General features: G+C 34.3%; 1 non-coding gene and 1 pseudogene across 1 annotated transcript; one reads left to right on the top strand and one right to left on the bottom strand.

Annotated features, from left to right (window-relative positions):
- The first annotated feature begins 1,979 nt into the window (after positions 1 to 1,979).
- LOC112502972 lies at positions 1,980 to 19,866 on the top strand (annotated as a pseudogene).
- LOC112502976 lies at positions 14,949 to 15,055 on the bottom strand. Its single transcript, XR_003067809.1, has one exon. It is a non-coding gene; the product is annotated as a small nucleolar RNA R71 (small nucleolar RNA).
- Positions 19,867 to 20,235: the final 369 nt, after the last annotated feature.

A 20,235-nucleotide genomic window follows, 5' to 3' on the forward strand; every position in this document is an offset into this window, starting at 1 on the left:
TACAAACTGTTTAGTATTCTTGTAGACCCTTTGGGACCAACAAGAACAATTTCATTATCAAAAATATCAAGCCCTAATATTTTTTCAAATTTAAAATCTTTAAATTAAAGTCAAGTATCAAATCTTTAATTGTTGGTGGGATTTTAGATATTGTTGAGGATGAGATTGTTTGTTAAAAGAAGGGTATTTAAGTAAAAAGTTTGGTTGAATGTAGACAAGTGTCCTTCTCAAGCTGTCCAAATAAACTCTTGATTTCCAGATTAAGCCATAACTGAACAGTCATTTATGACCAAGCGAATAAGTTATATGGGCTATACAGAATAGCCCCTTAGAGCAACTCCAATCGAACGGCAAAACTAGGGTTTTGCCATTCTTTTGGATCCAATCGCACTGTGAAAAAGACAAAAATTGCCGGTGGAGAATTTTGAACGGCAAATTTGCCGTAGAAGAGATGGACACCAAAAGGGTGGTCCCCACCACCATTCATAAATAAATAATTTTTTTCATAAATTATAAATATTAACTTTTAGGTTTTTATTATTATATTTATTATGTAAATTTATATGTATATATATATATATAATAAATTATTAATAACACAAATACGATACCGGATAAACATAAACGTAGTTTATTAATGGAAATTTTAAAACTAAAATACATAAATTAAAGGTTTCACTGGTTTCTGCTAGGCATAAACTGACTAAAGTTTCCTGCTACGTTCTGAGATCCTTCGGCCTGGTCTTGATGTTGAGATACTCGATATTGAGATGTTACGTATTCTAATCCTTGTGCAAACATTTGAACCTGGGGTTCCGTTCTCTCTCTCGCTATTCGAATTTTCTCATTTTTTATGAACTCATAACACACAGGATCAGTGATAGAGTTTAGATCGGTGAACATAATTTTGTCATCCGCCAACCTTAACTCTATCGCATTTGTTTGAGCTTGAATCTCATTTCTTCTTATCATAACTTCATTGTTTTTGGCTATTTGTTTGCTCATTTTTTTTACTAGCTTTGACTAAACTCTCTAGCTTATTATTAGATTGGAGCCTTGATTTTGCCTTTTTCACACCAATTGGTCTTTGAGTACCTTCTACGTCGTGAATAGTCAACGAGGGTAAACCGACATCTGTCCCAGATGATGAACCAGGACCGGAAGAAGGTGATTGATAAGGACTCTATCGTTGATATTGAGTCAATGCAGTGAAATTTGATAAACTTTCGGAGTCTTTCAGGATGTCCCAGACATGATCAAACTTAAAACCCTTCTTATAGGATACGTCAAGTTTTAACATCTCTTTCGCTTTGTTCATCTATGAAAAATACACGTTATGTTTAAATTAATAAAACAATGATCAACTAAAATAATAAATACTTACAATATCTTATTCAGAAGCACCACTTGGATTCCTCATTTGAACTTGATTGATACACCCTTGCAATTTTTTGCAAGCTTTTAGAATGCAAGACGTTCTCGTTTCCAAGGATCTTCTTGGTCGAGGATTGGATGCAAACGGTTTGGTTTGGTGATATTGAGTTTCTACTCTTGACCAAAACTTATCTTTTGTTTGGTTTCTACCTATTATTGGATGTTGAGTTATATCAAGATAAGAATGACATAGATGTATGTCTTCGTTATCTTTGTAGGATGAACTTCGGATTGTTGAAGACATTTTTATGAAAAGGCTGGTAATATCTCAATGAAAATGTGTGTGATTTAGCTTACCGACTCACCCCCTATATATACACAATATTTTCAGTTCACTCCAAATGAAGACAGATTAGACAACACATTGGTAAGATTCTTCTGAAAAGTCTGGTAAGATTCTTCTGAAAAGTCTGGTAAGATTCTTCTAAAAAGTCTGGTAACAATTGACAACACCACTGATTCTTACTATAAAACTTGAATCACAGCTATAAAAAGAAATATCTCAACTATATTTGTGATCTTCTTTGTTGAGAAATACCACTCAAATGGCTGATAATTCGTATTCAGACGATGAGACTTTTGATAATACTAATGCCGAACTAATGCTTGAGGCATTCAATATAGCGTCTGAAGTGGATAATTATATCCGTAATTATGTTCAAAACAACCATGTATCTTATCGTGGTTCTATTCATGGCCATATAGTTATCAATCGTGATCGGGAAAATGCCGATCGGAATCTCTTCAATGATTATTTTTTTTAAATCCTCGATTTCCTGAGTCGATGTTTCGTCGACGATTCCGAATGAGTCATACTTTATTTCTTCGTATTTTGGATGCTATCCAAAATCATGACAACTACTTTCTCCAACAAAGGGATGGATGTGGCAAACTTGGGTTATCCGGTTATCAAAAAGTTACTGCTATATTTCGAATGTTGGCATATGGCGTTTCTGTAGATGCTACAAATGAGTACGTTATAATAGGCGAATCGATGGTTTTAGAAGCTTTGAAGCGATTTTGTTGTGCCATCGTGGAGGTGTTTAGAGAGCGCTATCTTCGAACACCCAATGCTAATGATGTGGCACGATTACTCCAAGTTGGAGAACAACGAGGTTTTCAAGGAATGTTAGGTAGTCTAGATTGTATGCATTGGAAATGGAAGAATTGTCCAACGGGTTGAGGAGGACAATATTCCGGTCGTAGTAGATCTCCAAGTATTATTGTTGAAGTTGTAGCTGACTATGATCTTTGGATATGGCATGCATTTTTTGGTTTACCGGTGTCCAACAATGACATTAATGTGTTGGAGTCCTCCCATCTTTTTGCAAATCTTGCAGTAGGTACTGCTCCTCCTGCTAATTATGTCATCAAAGGAAAATCATATAATATGGGTTATCATTTAGCTGATGGCATATACCCAAAATGGGTCACTCTTGTTCAATCTATTCACGATCCACGTGGCCCTAAAAAATAATATTCTGCAAAGAAATAAGAAGCATGTAGAAAAGACGTAGAACGTGCATTTGGCGTATTGCAATCAAGGTTTGCAATAGTAGCAGGACCTGCACAGTTATGGAGGAAGGAAATATTGCATGATATAGTGACTTCGTGCATCATTATGCATAATATGATCATAGAAGATGAACGTGATATTAATGCACCAATTGAAGAACGAAGTGAAGTGCAAGACGTGGGAGTTGAGATGATGAACGATAACAATAGTGGACTTGAAGAGTTTCTTGCTCGACACAAAAAGATCAAGGATAAAGATGCTCACTTTGAACTTCGTAATGCATTAATTAATCATTTGTGGGACGAGTATACTAATTCGGAGAATTGGTATTATTTATGTGTTTTTAAAATTTGTGTTATTTGAACTAATGTAATCTCTTTTAATAAAAAATTTATTAATTAAAATTTTATCATTTTTATTTTAACATTTCTTCATTAAATAAATTAATTACTAATTATTTATTATTATAATATCTATTACAAATTATAATTATTATTATTAAAAAAAGTAAATAAAATATGTTATTTTAATGTGGGGTCCATACTTTTTTTAGAGTGTGATTGGAGTTGAGTTTTTTTAGTGTTTATGGGCCCACCATATTTGGTGTTTTTGATGTTTTTTTTATGATGAGGTTAGAGTTGCTCTTAGCCACAACCAATAGAAGTTCAGGACAAATCAATAAAAAAAAAGTTTCGGACTATTTTTCCTAAAAAAGAAAATCTTCCTCCGTGTTTTAAGCTTCGAGACGTTTTTAGGAAGGCTTCATCTTTGGGAGGTTCTCAGCCAAAAGGTACCATCTTTCAATTTATTTAATCCATAATCTGCCTGTTCATTCATCCAAGAATTGCAGGTTTTCACAGGCTTTATTTCGAAGTTGCAATTCCTGCTCTCAAAATCTCTCTTTATTTGGTACTGAACGAATATCTTTTGAGAATAAGATTAACTCGTTGGAGCTGAACACCACAATGCTTTTAAATCAAATTTCTGATTTTGAACAACTTATCATCCTGGAACGAGCCAAGGTTGATAAAGAAAAGAAAGAGCTTAAAGAAGAATGTCTGAGCAAGAATTTGGAATTAATTAATAGTGCTGAACAAAAGCAGAAAACACCAGATGAAGAGAAGAGACTGCTTGCACTTGAAAAGAGAAACACTACTAAGAAATATGCAGCAATTGCCAAAGAGGTTGCAGAGAAGAAGAAATGGCTCGACATTGCTTCTGAAAATGATAAGAGCAGTTTCAGATGAAGACAGAAAGAATTTTGAGAAAGAAAGGAAAATGTTTGAAAAGCTGAAGAAAGAATTAGAAGGTAAGCTTCTGATACTTCAAAGAAATTGTCTGATTTAAAGATAGAACTTGAAATTGAGTTGAACATGAGAACTGAGCTTAAAAAGAAGTATGATTTAGTTGTTGTTGAAAGAGACCGGTTATTAAAGAAAGTAAAAGACTTTTCATGTGCTAAAAGCTCAACTTGTTCTCCATCTCAGTGTAAAACCAACTTTTATGACTATTTTACTGTTAAATCTAACACTTATTCAAGCAGTCCTAATTCAACTGTTTCTAACAACTATTCTTGTTCTTCAAATCAGTATTATCAAGGATATGTCATTGGATCACCCAATTATCATTCAAAAGTTAAAAATGGTTGGGTTAATAAAGTTGATTCTGTTTCGTCTCATAAATATGTTGTTATTAACCCTATTCTTCCTTGTATTGTGAGATCCACTAATGATCTAATCAATCTTAGCAAGAGAAGAATAATGTGATCAACATGAAGAACCACTGATTTTGTCAACATAAAAAGGTACAGCAGATGGTATGAAGCCAACAACTATCAGAAAAACTGGAATAGTTATAACAGGTATGATAACAATTGGTATGGATCTTATTGTATATCTGATCAACCTGTTAAAAGTGCTAAAAAGAAGACATCGAATAGAAATACATGGTTTGGCAGTTACAACATACCCCAACTTGATACTAACAAAGTAGGACCCAAGTTTGTCTGGGTACCAAAATCTGTTTGATTTGTTTTTGCAAGTGTGTCATTGTTATACTGATCAGAACATCATGTTTATGATACACAAATGCAGGGGAGTTTGTATTCTGTTCAAACATGGTTTCTCAATAACTCAGTTTAGGCCCCACGCTGAAATGAATATGGCTTATGAACAACTCAGTTCAGGACCCGAGTCAAAATGTTTCCATTTTTTATTATTTTGGTCTGAAATGAAATATTACGGAAATCTATTTTCTAGGCGGAGTCTCTGGAAAATTTTAATAAATGTTTTTGGAAGTTGAATTAATTTCTGAAATGAGTACATTTTCTAAGCAGGTATTTCCTGAGATTTTTACATACATAATTTCTCATCGTACTTAATTCCAATACCTGTTTCAGCTATTCTTTAAACTGTTATTATCACGTCTCTTAAATGAACATCATTTTCGGTGATAATACACTCGTTTGTAATCAAAGTTGTTTTATGATTTTTTTTACTTTGATTGATACACATTTCATTATTCTTTGAATATCTGAATTTGTAAACTTGTACTTACATATCTTCATTCATTTCTCTCACATTCGTTGAATAATTTGTATTGAACGCCACTCCTTGATTGTTGTTTGTGCTTAAAAGCTACATATCTTGATCAATTTTTATCTGATCATTTGAGCTTATTTGCAATAATATTTTTGATCAACTGTTTGTGATCAATTGAACATACTGTCATTTTAGGAGGAACTGAGTGCTTCACAGAAATACCTCAATGGAATATCATAACTGACAAACCTATCCATGAGGACAACCATATATGAGTGAGCTTAAACTCAAAATGGGTTTGTGTGTAGAGCTTAAAATGAAAAAGAGAGGGGTAGTTGTTGTGAGCCAAAAGAATTGATGAGAGTTGTGTTAGGATTAAAAGAATCATGTTCTAACCTCTATAATTTGGGCAAACCACGAAATCTATTAGTTCTCAATTCTTTCGAGACTAATATTGAAAAAGGCTAAGTCCAGGCCAATTCTTGTTACAACCCCACCATCTACTCATTTATCTCTTAACAGATAAGTGTTTCAATAACACTTGGGGCACGCAGCTCACAATCTATCAGATTCTCATTTGGAGATTCTTGATATTGAAAAAGAAGGATATATGTCCACCCCCCCAAGTCTTTTTTTATCACGAATTGAGTTAGATAAATTTGTGTAGTCCACATGATTTATCTTTTTTAGCGTAAATCGAAGCATATGTTGCTTTATCTTTCTACACTACATAGATTCTGCAATTTATATGTTATTCTGCCGTAACATTCATAGATATACTTTTATAAGATATCGATGATTGAATGGAAGTCCTGGTGAGATGAATCTTAAAAAGTCTCATATATGAAGTACATTCGTTGTACTTAATATATTTTTTATATTCACAGGTCAATCTTTTTATAAGATTGAAAACAATTTCATAAGTTGAAATTCGTTATTTTTCCATTTTCTTAATTTGAAAAGATTATACAAGTAGATTTGAAAATATCTGCTTACATTTTTATGAATTGACGGCATACGCTGAAAATTTCATTCATTCTGTTGTATGATGCAAATGTTTCTCTGTTAAACCCCATAATTCATAAAGTGAAAAAGTAACGAAAAACAATAAGTGATGAAGAACCAGAAGACCGATGAAGACATCAAGGCAGAATTGGCTAAGTCTGGAGAACAACCAGAGGGCCGATGGACAACCAGGGATGCGATGGAAAGAGCATCTTCATCGCCCCTCTGGTCAACAACACTTAGAGAATTCTTCAGCAATTCATCCAGAAGCATACGATGAAGATTTAAAGATAAGGATGATTCATCATACCATGAAAGACAGCTGGAGATGACAAATCAACAGCTTGACGTCGAGTTTATCTTAAATACTAAAGCTTATCCATAGTTTAGATAAACATTATTTGTTAATAGAAGATTAGCTAAAAAGTCTCATTAGATAGTTATCTTCTTTTTAGCTTTCTAGTATAAATAGGTGATTAGGCCTATTATACTAAATGTCGCTTTTACGTTTTTATCATTAATAAAAGTGAAACTTTTGACGCTCAAGATTGTTCTTTATTGTTCATAAATTATTCTTGAGTGTTCATCACTTTCTCCATTAAAACACTATAATTTGGTTATTCTTAACTAGATAATTAGTGTTATTGGGAGATCTGGGATCAACATTCTCATTTCATCATAAGGGGGAGTATGAAATAATGAATGAAATAATCAATTTTGAAGATCGAGAATCAGCAAAAGACTCATGGAGTGTGAATGCAACGATTGCTGAAGATTATTATGTGCTACATTGTTTGAGGGAAGTTGAATGTGAAGATCTTATTTATCAACAGTTTACTGAAAGAGATTTCTCATTGGAGAGAATGTTTGTAATGTGGAGAATGTTAGTGATTGTTATCTGAAGAAATTCTTTGAAGATCATATTCTGAATATTATTGCTGGAAACTGTTATTGTTATTGTTCTTCATTATAAAAAAGAGAAGATCGTTTTTTGTTCTACATTCTAGGAGGAGAATGTTTGGAAGATTTTCTCAACAAAAGATTATCTGAAGATCATAAAGCAGATAATGTTAGAAGATTACATTGAAGTTTTGAAAAAGTCATAAAGAGCTTAAAGCGTCAAAGTTCAAAAGAAATTCAAAGAGTGCAAATTCTTTCAAGCCTGAATACAAAGGGGGAGAATGTTAGGATTGAATTTTAGAGTTAAATTGTATTCGTCTTGAAAGGTTTATAATTGTATTTTTAGAGTGTTTGACTTTGTAAGTCATTGTTGACTTTGACTAGAGCTTTTATAGTTGACCTATAAATAGGTCTTATCTTGTCTTGTAGTGTTAGAGATTGTAGAGAAGGGAGCTCAATTGTAATACGTATACTTTCAGAGGAAATATACTTGAGTTGACTAATTGACTTTTCCTCTCTAGACCTTCTATGTGTTCTTGATGTTATTCATGAAGATTGCAATAGATTCATCAAGTTTAATGAAGGCTGATCATATTGTGCGACACACATACACTCTTGTGATTGTTGATAAATKCTCAAGGTACTTACAGGCGTTCTTATTGCATCCCGAAGAGGCTCCTAAATTAATAAATCATTAATAGGACGCAAATTTTAAATGGGACGATGAACGATTGTTGGTAAATCCCAAGTCGATCCAAGAATGACTCCCTAACTTATATGAATGATTCTTGAACTAAAATCCAACTTTTCGGCCAAATGAAAGGCACTTTGATCATTACATAGCCTCTATACTTTCATGCTTTAATCTCAAATATTCTAAGAGATACTTTTTTACCCACCTTCTCATGGTAGATTCTTCTACCATCATTTCTAGTCATGATCTCCGACTAATTGTCGGTCCCAATAGAACGAACATGTAGCTTGAGGTTGATGTTGGGTACTTATTTTATTGTATTCAAGTTGATGGTTATTCTTGTAAATACCTTTGGGTATAAATACTTTTAGTTCATTTGTATCTTGTAAGCTTTACGTTCATTTGTGTAATCTTGCTGACTTGAATATTTCTCTCTCTATAAAGAAAAGCTTTTTGCCATTATTATGTGCTTACATTTCATACATGAATTCATGATATGTATTGTGTATTGGAACTATGAATTGGTATCCGAGAAGAAATCGTTTGATTTGAAGAAGAATTGAAGCAAATATTTGAATTTTTTTGAAGTTTACTTCAAGTACATAAAAATGGTGATTCTGATATTGATTCTCTGTGAGTTTATGATGTTTTGATCTAACTTGTTGTTCATTTGATTCATTTTTCATCATTGATTTAATCTTAACTCATAATTTCTATCAATTTCATGTTTCTATTGATCAATTTGATCAAACTTGAAGTTTTTGGGTTTTGAAAATTCACGATATGTTTCTAGTCATAACTTGTTCATGGTTTCAAAAAATTGACGTGTTTTGTTGAGATTTTGAATAACATGTAGTGATCGGATTGATTTGTTGCTCAAAGAAGAAGATAAAGTGCAATATATCGCAACAATCATGTGCGATATACTAGTTTTTATCGTAGACAGCTTCAAGTTTGATATGGTGTGCGATATATTTGCATAATTTTGTGGTGATGTGTGACATACTTGCATAGTTTTGTAGTTGTGTGCGACATCTATACTATATTGTACGATATATATGCTTCAATGTTGACGTATTATGCAACATACATGCATAAATTTGTAGTAGTGTGCGACATACATGCATGAAGTTTATAGTGGTGCGCGATATACTTGTATAACTTGTGTAGATTTGTGCGACTTAAGAGTTGTGTGACATAAATGTTTTTGAAAAAAAATTCTCGGGGCGCTGCCCCAGACCCCATAAGGGGCACAATATTCCAACTGAATTGATCTCATACTCTAACTCACAAACTCCTCCAAGTTTACAGTCATGATCTACGTCTCCAAAATAGGTTCCATGTTCTAGAGTTGCATTTCAATATCTCAAGATAATCTTTATCATTGTTTACTTGAATTTTACTTGAGCCGGCTTATCGCACCTACCGAGTGTGCAAGATAAAATTGAGTACACACCATTGCATACATAATACTTCCTATGGTAATTGCATAATGGATCTTTGATATCTTCTCATTACCTTTATTATCATGTGTGCATTCCATCTTTGATAGCTTTAGTTGCATGGGTATTGGTGTGCTAATCACCTTTGCACCTTCCATGTTGATGTGTTGAAGCATGTTTCCTGTAATTGTACATTTGCTAGTTCAAATGGGTTGACTTGTCGTATTATCAAGTACTCCACATTGACTTTGGGTTGAATTTTCTTATTCATCAGGTAGAACAAGTGCATTGAATAGTTTTCTTACCTTTTCCTTGAGCGGTGTTCTTCAAGGGGTGTAGGATATCCTCTTGTTGGTTGATAGCTATAAATTGTAAGTGTTCACACAGTAGGCACAGAGTCCCCACAGTGGCGATGCAAGTGCACACCGACACTATGATCGCTACAAGTAATAAAGTGGTATAGTACCAAGATCGTTTCAACAGGTTTGGACTACTGAGAATCAGAGAGTTTCAGGAAACTTCTTGAGTACGTTTTGGTTGTGAGAAAAATCATTTTTTTGTTGGTAGAAATACTTAAAAAGATGAGATGAACTTTTTAATTAAAAGATGAGTATGGGTGTAAGTTTTCTTTAAGAAAATTGTAATAATAAGATGGTCAGAAACTCTAGAACTTATATAAAAATTCTAATCTCACGAAAGTGAGTTTTCGCATAATGTGTCTACAGAGTACCCACAAAGTTCCCACTATTACATATTTTAAGCTTGCCGAATTAACTAAGTTATAAAAAGATATATAGTTCCACTAATATGAAGATTTAGGTGGTGTTTTTTTTTAAAAAAAACTCTTATTTTACCACTTATGTCTGATTCGGTCAGACCTAAGGCAATTCAGGCCGTTTGTTTTTCTTTTCTTTTTCTGAGCCTCTTATCGCATATTGTCTTCTGAAAAATTAAGTGATAACATACCCACTTATTTGCCTCTTAATCCTAAAGACTATCCAGATGACCGACTTCAACCTAATCTATCGCCTTGCTTAATCTAATCAATCTATTGCCTTGCTCCACAAAATTGGTCATCGATCTCTACTTCATCATTCGGTCGACTTTACCCTCTCAATCAATCTCTTCACCATCTCAATCGATCGAATTCACCTTCTCATTCAATACGTGTTTCATAAATCGACCAATTTCACCATCTCAATTGATTTTAGATTTCATACTTCAGACATTTGTCAGTTTGCAAAAACAAAAAGTCTTATTGATTCAGATTTCAGACTTCAGCACCACCTCTTGTAAATCAGTAATGAAATCAGACTTCAAACTTAAGCACCTCTTAAAAAACAAACGCCACCTTATACTCAAATCTCTTTGCAATGTAAATCTTGAATAATATTTGAACCTTAGCTAAAAATATGCAAAATTTGTATCTCTACATAATTATCAAAGACTTTCTCAAATCTTTGTGCATCACTTAAGCCATATTTTGAATCCGTCCATCTCTGGATCAAGAATCTAATTTAACACTTTAAAGTGATTTTTATCCACATTGAGTTTAAGTCCCGACTTTAAGTGACAAAAATTAAGAATTAGTAACATCGAAAACACCCAAGGGTGCCTACTACTCTTAAGTTTGACTCACACCTACATCCAAAAGAGGTGATTAGCTCATAATAAAACTAAAGAACATAAGAGAAGTAGATAATTGCATAAGAAATACTTGTATTAAATTTGACTAAAACTATTGCTGCAGTGGACAGAAACGTACTTGAAATTAAATAAAAGACAGAAAGTAAATACAGAAAGTTGAATTTAAATATTGCTTCAAATCTTCAAGCTGAGAGTAAATGCTTGAAGAAGGTGTATCTTCAATACTTCCATGATGCTCTTCTTTATAGGAGGGAAAAGGGAGAAATGGACATACTTTTTACCCAAAGGAAAGAAACAACATTCTTACTTTAGAACAAAAGACTTCATTTCCTCTTTTCTTGTGAGATCTTCCAGATCTGTTCATCACTTTTGAAAGGGTGAAAAAGAGAGAGATGTACATCCCCTTTACCTAGTGGAAAAGAGTACTTTTAAGTCAACTTTTTATAAAAAAAGGCTCCTGTCTTCAAATCTTGTGATATCTTCATATGTGACTCCAATTTTAAATCCTCTAAGTACCCAGAAAATAGGGTGCTTAACCTTATCCAAATCTGCATCGAAAATTATCACATTGGGTAGGAAATGCGTAGATAGTGAGCATTGTCCAGTAGTGATGGTTTTTGGGAATAAAATCAAATCCTTGACTTTTCACCGCCTCTTAAGAACATTTTAGACCAAAAAGATAAGATAAAAGCAAAATGGGTACATAAAATCCATAAAAAAAATAGGAGTGTTGAACAATAAATAACTCTAAAAATGGAGAGTTATCATTGGTTCTTCATCTTTGATGTGTCATTGTCAACCGATGTTGAACCCTAAATATGTTAGATTTGAAAAATAGCAAAAATTGATAAGATAGACGTCGTAAGGATTCTGGAATGCTTTTAAAAGATAATTCATATGGTTGAAGTGCTTTTTGAAGCCAGTTTAGGAAACAAATATTAAGAAGTTTTTAATGCATCAATCCATCAAATAAGGATCAACCTTATAAAAAATGATCAAGTACTATAACATGAGATCCAAGGTTTATGAAGAAAAACATCAAGCGCTCAAAAGAGCCCAATGTTGAAGAATAGAAAATCTTAATTAAAATTGTAAATCATGTTCAAAAAGTTCAGAAAAGATTTCGACTTCTGAAGATGTTCAGGATGAATGGTATTTTGAGAAGGATATCCAAGTGAAATCTTAAGAAGGTTTGGTTTATGAAGTTACATGTTTTTAAGTTAAACTTATACATATGAGATAAAACTATTAGTCAGCAACAACAAAATTGACACATGGAATAATGGACAAGAAACTCACAACAAGCATATGTGATCTCCCATACAGATTTCATGGTACATAAATAGAGAATATTACATGCTCTAAAAAATTTGTTTCTCTCCGAAAACATAGTATAAATACAAGTGATAATATTTTTTTCTCATTACAAATACACTTGAGCTCATATGAATTTAAATTCACAACTTCTCTCAAGAACACACACTAATTGCAGATTACACACTATGAAGGATTGACACATTCGGGATTACAGTCGATTGAAGAATAATCGTCCAAGTCTTTTTGCATATAAATTGTAATTATACTTTTGTCATTAGGTGATAACTCTCGATTTTGAGAGTTATTTGTTGTTCAATACTCCTATTTTTTATGTGTTTTATGTACCCATTTTGCCTCTATTTTGTTTTTTTGGTCTAAAATGATGTTAAGAGGTGATGAAAGGTCAACAATTTGATTTTATTATGAAAAACCGTTACTGCTGGACAATGCCCACGACCTGCCCACTTTCTGCCCGTTGTGATAGTTTCTTCAAGGCAGATTTGGATAAGATTAAATACCCTTTTTATGGGTATCTAAATGAATTTAATTTGTAGTCCATTCTGGAAATTTCATAAAATCTAAAGGGATGTGCCATTTTGTCTAAAAAATTGACTTAAAATCTTCTCTACCTTTTTCATCCTTTCAAAAAAAGGTGATAAGGCTAAAACATCTTACAAGAAGTCAAATGAAGTATTTGCCCTAAAGTTAGAAGGATGATTTCTTCATTTGGATAAAAGGAATGTCCATCTCTCCCCTTTCTCCTATAAATTGAAGCATTTACTCTCATTTGGAGGACACATCTCTTGGAGCATTTACTCTCAACTGAAGATCTGGAGCAACAGTTCAAGTTTAATTTCATGTATTTACTTCTTGTCTCGTATTTAATTTTAAGCTACGTTTATGTCCACTGTATGCCCACTGAGGGCAATAGTTTTAGTAAAATTTAATTCAAGTATTCCTTATGCATTTCTCTTTTTCGTCTATGTTCTGTAATTTTATTATGAGCTAATCACCTCCTTTTGGGTATGCGTGTGAGTCAAACTTAAGACTAGTAGGCACACTTGGGTGTTGCCATTGTTAATTATTCTTAAGCTTGATCACTTAAAGTCGGGACTTAAACTCAACACGGATAAGCCGATCACTTTAAAGTGTTAATATTAGATCATTGATCTAGAGATGGACGAATTCGAAATACAGCTTTAAGTGATGCACAAAGATTTGAGAAAGTCTTTGATAATCAGGTAGAGATACAGTTTGCATGTTTTTAGCTAAGGTTCAAATATTAGTCGAGATTTACACTACAAAGATATTTGGGTATAAATCTTCAGGCTAGTGAAACTAGATACCTTTTTTACACTTAGCTAGTTCGGCAAGCTTAAAACTAATGACAATGGAAACTTTGCGGGCACTCTGTGGGCACAACATATGAAAACTCACTTTCGAGAGATTGGAGTTCTCTATAAAAACTCCAATCTCTCGAAAGTGAGTTTTTATAGAGGTCCCATGAGTTTCTAACCATACTGTTCTTGCAATCTTCTAAAGGAAAACTTACACTCATACCCATCTCTTAAATTTAAAAGGTTTATTTCGTATATTAAAGATTTTTACCAACAAAACCGAACTTTTATTTACAAACCGAAACATGCTCAAGAAGTTCATGAAATTCTCTAATTCTCAGTAGTCCAATCCCTGTGGAAACGATCTTGGTACTATACCATTTTATTACTTGAAACAATCATAGTGTCGGCGTACACTTGCACCGCCACTGTGGGGACTTTGTGCCCACTATGTGAACACTTACGATTCCAAGCTATCACGTTTTTGGCGCCGCTGCCAAGGATTGGTATGATTTTTATCCTGAGATGTTGAATTTCATTAGAGCCTTGGTTATTTGTTTCAATCGCACTTTCCATGTTGTATGCCATGGATACAACACGGTGAACTTTTACCTCTTGATCTTGAGTTAGAAAGAACTATTAAGAGACGTAAAAGAGGTAGAAATAATTGGCGAAATCCCACTTTAAACCGTACCAGGGATAATCTACCTCCTCAGGAAGCCACGTTTAAAATTGTCGATGACAAAAATTATGGCATACGAAACTACGCAACTCCCGAATTCGGTCAATTGGTTGCGGGAATAGGTAGCCATGAAATGACAGCAATATCTTTTGAACCAAAACCGGTAATGTTTCAAATGATTTCCCCAATGGGTCAGTTTAGGGGATTATCATCGGAATATCCGCACTCTTATTTAAAATCTTTTATAGAAATGACGGATCATTTTAAAATTTCCGGAGTCACACAAGAAGCCTTACGCTTGACACTTTTTCTTTACACATTAAAGGATAGAGCTAGAGCATGGCTAAATTCTCAACCACCAAACTCGATCCTCACTTGGAATGATTTGGTAGAAAACTTTCTAAAAAAAATACTTTCCTCCGACAAGGAATCTAAAAATTAGAAATTAAATTATGACGTTTCATCAAGAAGGAGATGAAGCGGTATCAGACGCATGGGAAAGATTCAAGAACCTTCTTCGGAAATGTCCTCACCACGGAATCCGTCATTGTATTCAATTGGAAACATTTTATAATGGACTTTCCAGTGCCACTAAAAATTTTCTTGACGTAACGGCCAATGGCGCTTTCACAGCTAAAACCTATAACGATGGGTATGCCGTTTTGGAATGAATTTCTAATAATAATACTGAATAGTCAATCCTTGTGCTGTTGTTTCTAAATCTTCATCGGGCATTCATGAACTTGATGCTATCTCTTCTTTAAATGCTCAAATTGTAGCTTTAACTAATTTGGTTAAAAACAATTTAAACTTAAATGGGAAAAAGAATCAAGTCCAATCCATAATGTCAAATCCATCTATGACTGAATCTTGTGTCTTTTCCAGTGAGGGTCATTCTCATGAATTCTGCCTCGGAAATCCCGTCTCGGTAAATTATGTTGAGAGTCAGGCAAGAAATAGCCTTTTCTCCCACATACAATCCAAATTGGAGAAATCACCCAAATTTCTCATGGACAGGAAATCCTGGACTTCAACCCCCCTACAGCAACCTAAGTCCAAAATAGACCTCCAAATCCCCCTAGGATTCCATCAAGGTGGTCATCACATGTACCAAAGTGGGCAAGCCTCACAATCACATGCATCTAGGCAACAAAGTGCATGGGAAAGTAATGGTTTACTCAAATCTTTACTTAAAGGTTTTATAAACCAAACCAATGCCACTTTGAGAAGTTTGAGACCCAACTCGGCCAATTTGCCGTTGATCTCAAGAGTAGACCTTAAGGAACCTTGCCTAGTGACAAGGAAACACCTAAGGAACATGTCAAGGCCGTAACTTTAAGAAGTGATGAAAAGTTGAGAGAATCTAGTAACACAAGGGAAGCATATAACGCATCGATCTGTCAATAAAATAATTCACATTCTTTTGACAAATCAAAATTTCCGATTCTGTTTTCTCCAGCTGAGGTAACACAGAATCCGGTTTCTATCCAGAAAACAGCAGCCCTGCTCAGTTCCAGCACTGCATAGTCTCCAGCTCAGACTGCCCATAGTGGGAAGAAAGTGCCCACTCCCCTACAGAAAAAGACCGGTCCAACAGACTTAGATCTAAGAGATTTACCTCTTCCAGGTAGGATGAAAACCAAAAACATGGATGTACAATTTAAGAAGTTCTTGGACATTTTTAAGAAACTCCACATTAACATACCTTTGGTAGAAGCTCTCGAGCATATGCTTAGCTATGTTAAATTTTTGAAGGACATCCTTAACAAAAAAAGAAAACTAAGTGAATTTGAGACCATGTCTTTGGAAAAGGAATGTAGTGCACTCCTTACTTGCAAAATCCCTCCCAAATTAAAAGATCCGAGAAGTTTCACCATGCCATGCTCAATTGGAGGGAAGAAAGTTGGTCATGCCCTTTGTGACCTTGGAGCAAGTATAAATCTCATGCATTTGTCCATATTTAACAAATTGGGAATAGAGGAAGTCCGACCAACCACTGTGACTTTGCAACTAGCGGATAGGTCTTTGGCATATTCAAAAGGAAAAATTGAAGATATTTTGGTTAAAGTGGACAAATTTATCTTTCCGGACAACTTTGTAGTGTTAGATTATGAAGCCGATAGGAATGTTCCGATCATCTTAGGACGACCCTTCCTTGCCACAGGTAAAACATTGAATAATGTGAAAAAAGGAGAGCTAACGACCAACAAGTGACTTTCAATGTGTTTAAATCTCTTATGTTCAATGGAGAAATTGAGGACTGTTCGTCTATTTACTCAATAGGTGAAGATTTTGATTTAAGTTTGATAAACTGTGCCCATAGTGGGGACACTGTGGGTATAGTAGAAGACATTTGTGAAGAAGACCTATTTGAGGATATAGCTACCTTTGAACAGTTGGACTTTAAGGATAGGTCAACCCAAACCGCATAGAGTTAAAACCACTTCCTAGACATCTTAAGTATGCTTATCTTATGGAAGGAGAAAAATTGCATGTAGTTATTTCTTCCAACTTAAGTAGTGAACAAGAAGAAAGGTTGATAGATTTGTTGAAAGATCACAAGAAAACCTTTGGTCGGACCATAGCAGATATTAGAGGAATAAGTCTGTCTCTTTGCCAACATAAAATAATTTTGGAACAAAATAATGTTGGAAATGTGCAACCTCAAAGAAGACTAAATCCCATCATGAAAGAAGTCATTAAGAAGTAAATTTTGAAGTGACTAGACGTGGGTATCATATACCCCATTTTTAATAGTGGTTGGGTAAGTCCGGTACAATGTGTGCCAAAGAAAGGTGGTACCACGGTTATCGCCAATGAAAAAAACGAACTTATCCCAAATAGGACCATCACCAAATGGCGAATTTGAATGGACTATAGGCAATTGAACCTAGATAATAAGAAAGATCACTCCCTTTTGCTCTTCATTGATCAAATGCTAGATATATTGACCGAAAAAGAATTTTATTGGTTTTTGGATGGATACTCGGGATACAATCAAATTCACATTGCACCTAAAGATCAAGAGAAAACCACTTTCACTTGTCCCTTCGAAACTCTTGCTTTTCGATGTATGTCATTTGGTTTGTGTAATGCGTCGGCTACTTTCCAATGTTGCATGATGTCAATTTTCGCAGACATGATTCAAGATACCACAGAAGTTTTTATGGATGATTTTTTGGTTATTGGCACCAATTTTGAAGATTGTCTTGAAAACTTAAAGAAAAGTTTGGAAATATGTGAGACTCATGACTTGATTTTAAATTGGGAAAAGTGCCATTTTATGGTAGAAGAAGGAATTGTTTTGGGTCATATGGTTCATTTGGAAGTTGACAAGGAAAAAATTGAGGTTATAATGCAATTGCCCGAGCCAACTCCATTCAAAGGCATTCATAGTTTTTTGGGTCATGCGGGTTTTTATCGTCGCTTTATTAAGGATTTTTCTAAAATTGTAAAACCCTTATGTAACTTATTACATGTTGACAAACTTTTGAGTTCACCTCCAAAGGTAAAAAGGCATTTGAAACAATCAAAACAGCTCTTGTCTTGGCACCTATTATCATTGCCCCAAATTGGGCCATACTTTTTGAAGTGATGTGTGATGCAAGTGATTGGGCCGTAGGTGACTTTTTGGGATAAAGGCGAAACAATATTTTTCACCTCATTTACTATGCAAGTAAGACTCTTGTTGAAACTCAATGAATTATACCACAATGGAGAAATAATTACTTGCAGTAGATCGTTTTCGATCATACTTGATTGGTACTAAAGTCACTATGCACACAAATCATTCTGCTATCAAATAACTCTTTAATAAAGTTGATGTTAAACCACGACTTATTAGATGAATTCTTCTCTTACAAGAATTCGATTTAGAGATTATTGATCGCAAGATAAGTGACAATCAAGTAGCCGATCACCTAAATTGAAAGGAAGGTGTCAAGTGGGGGAAGTCATGAGATTAAGGAAAATTTCCCGGATGAATATGTTTTGGCCGAAATCGATTTAAAAAATTTCTTCATGATTGCAAGCAATATTTGTGGGATGATCCATTTCTTTATAAAATGGGAACGGACCAAATTTTCAGAAAATGTGTTCCGAATGGTGAAATCCAAGGTTTGTTAAAAGATTGTCATGCATCACCATACGGTGGCCATTTGTTGGACAATGTATGGCCGCAAAAAATTTACAAAATGGATTTTTTTTGGCCCACCATGTTTAAAGATGTTTTTGAATCTGTGAAAAGTTGTGACCAATGCCAACGAATGGGAAATTTGTCCCAATGAAATGAGATGCCCTTAAACAATATTTTAGAAGTTAAACTTTTTGACGTTTGGGGTATTGATTTCATGGGACCATTTCCTATGTCTTTCAATAATCAATACATTTTAGTTGCGGTTGATTATGCCTCAAAGTGGGTAGAGGCTAAGGATTGCCCAATAAATGATGCCAAAACAATAGTGGAATTTTTACATAAAAACATTTTGTCCGTTTTGGAACTCCCCGAGCCTTGATAAGCGATAAAGGGACTCATTTCATAAACAAAATTCTAAGTATCATTCTTAGAAAATACAACATCCAACATAGAGTTTCCACTGCTTACCATCCACAAACAAATGGTCTTGCCGAACTTTCAAATCGTGAGATTAAAAATATTTTAGAGAAAGTTGTTAAGCCAAACCGTAAGAACAGGTCACTCAAGTCGGATGATGCATTATGGGCTTATCGAACGGCCTTTAAAACCCCTTTGGGCATGTCTCCATATCAATTGTTTTTGGAAAGGCATGTGACCTCCCGTTAAAATAAGAATATAAGGCATTTTGGGCAATTAAGGAATTTAATTTGAATGCAACTTCTGCGGGAGAGAAAAGAAAGTTTCAACTCAATGAGTTGGAAGAATGGATGCATCAAGCTTATTAGAATGTCAAATTATATAAAGAAAAAACAAAAGCATGACATGATCGTAGGATTAATCAGCGAGTTTTTGAAAAAGGTCAAAAAGTTCTTCTCTTCAATTCTCGATTAAAGCTTTTTCCCGGAAAGCTTAAATCAAGATGGTTGGACCTTTCACTATAATTGAGGTGGAAAAGTTTGGAACAATAGATCTTTTGAACCTACAATATAATAGTATTTTCGAAGTGAATGGGCATCGAGTCAAACATTTCTTCCTGGAAGGAATGCAAGATCAAAGCCAAAAATCTTTCTGATTTTATAAATCAACTGTTGTATATAGTGTATATATTTCTATCCCTTTACTCTATGTTTGATTTTTTCAGGTTTACTCGCAGTGGGCACTTTGTGCCTATAGTCTGGATTGCTCAAAGTTTACACGGGAGCTTGCAAAATTATTAAATTTTTCTTAAAAAAAGAGTGTGAGAAATGATGATTATCTGATTTTGGCTACTACTAACTTTGCTTTTAAAAAAAGCAAAAAGTTTTCTTTTCTTTTTTTATTATAAATCCCCTAACCGTTTTTACCCAAGGGTTTTGCAAAAAGTTTTCTTTTTTTAAATCCGATTATTAGGTAGGACCGTCGGTCTAAAAATAGGGGGAGGGACTTTCTTTTTCATTACTCTTCGCACTCCCTTCTTCTTCCTCTTCCAGTTTCCCCATCGCTCTCTCTCATGGCTCGATCAAAACGGCTAGTGCCTATCCCTTTTCCAACCCACCGACCTCTGCGGCATGCAGCCGCTAGCAAACCAACCACTGGTTCTTCAAGTG

The sequence above is a fragment of the Cynara cardunculus genome, unplaced genomic scaffold (assembly GCF_001531365.2).
Source record: "Cynara cardunculus var. scolymus isolate 2C unplaced genomic scaffold, CcrdV1 Un_Scaffold_2271, whole genome shotgun sequence".
Lineage (NCBI taxonomy): Eukaryota > Viridiplantae > Streptophyta > Magnoliopsida > Asterales > Asteraceae > Cynara > Cynara cardunculus.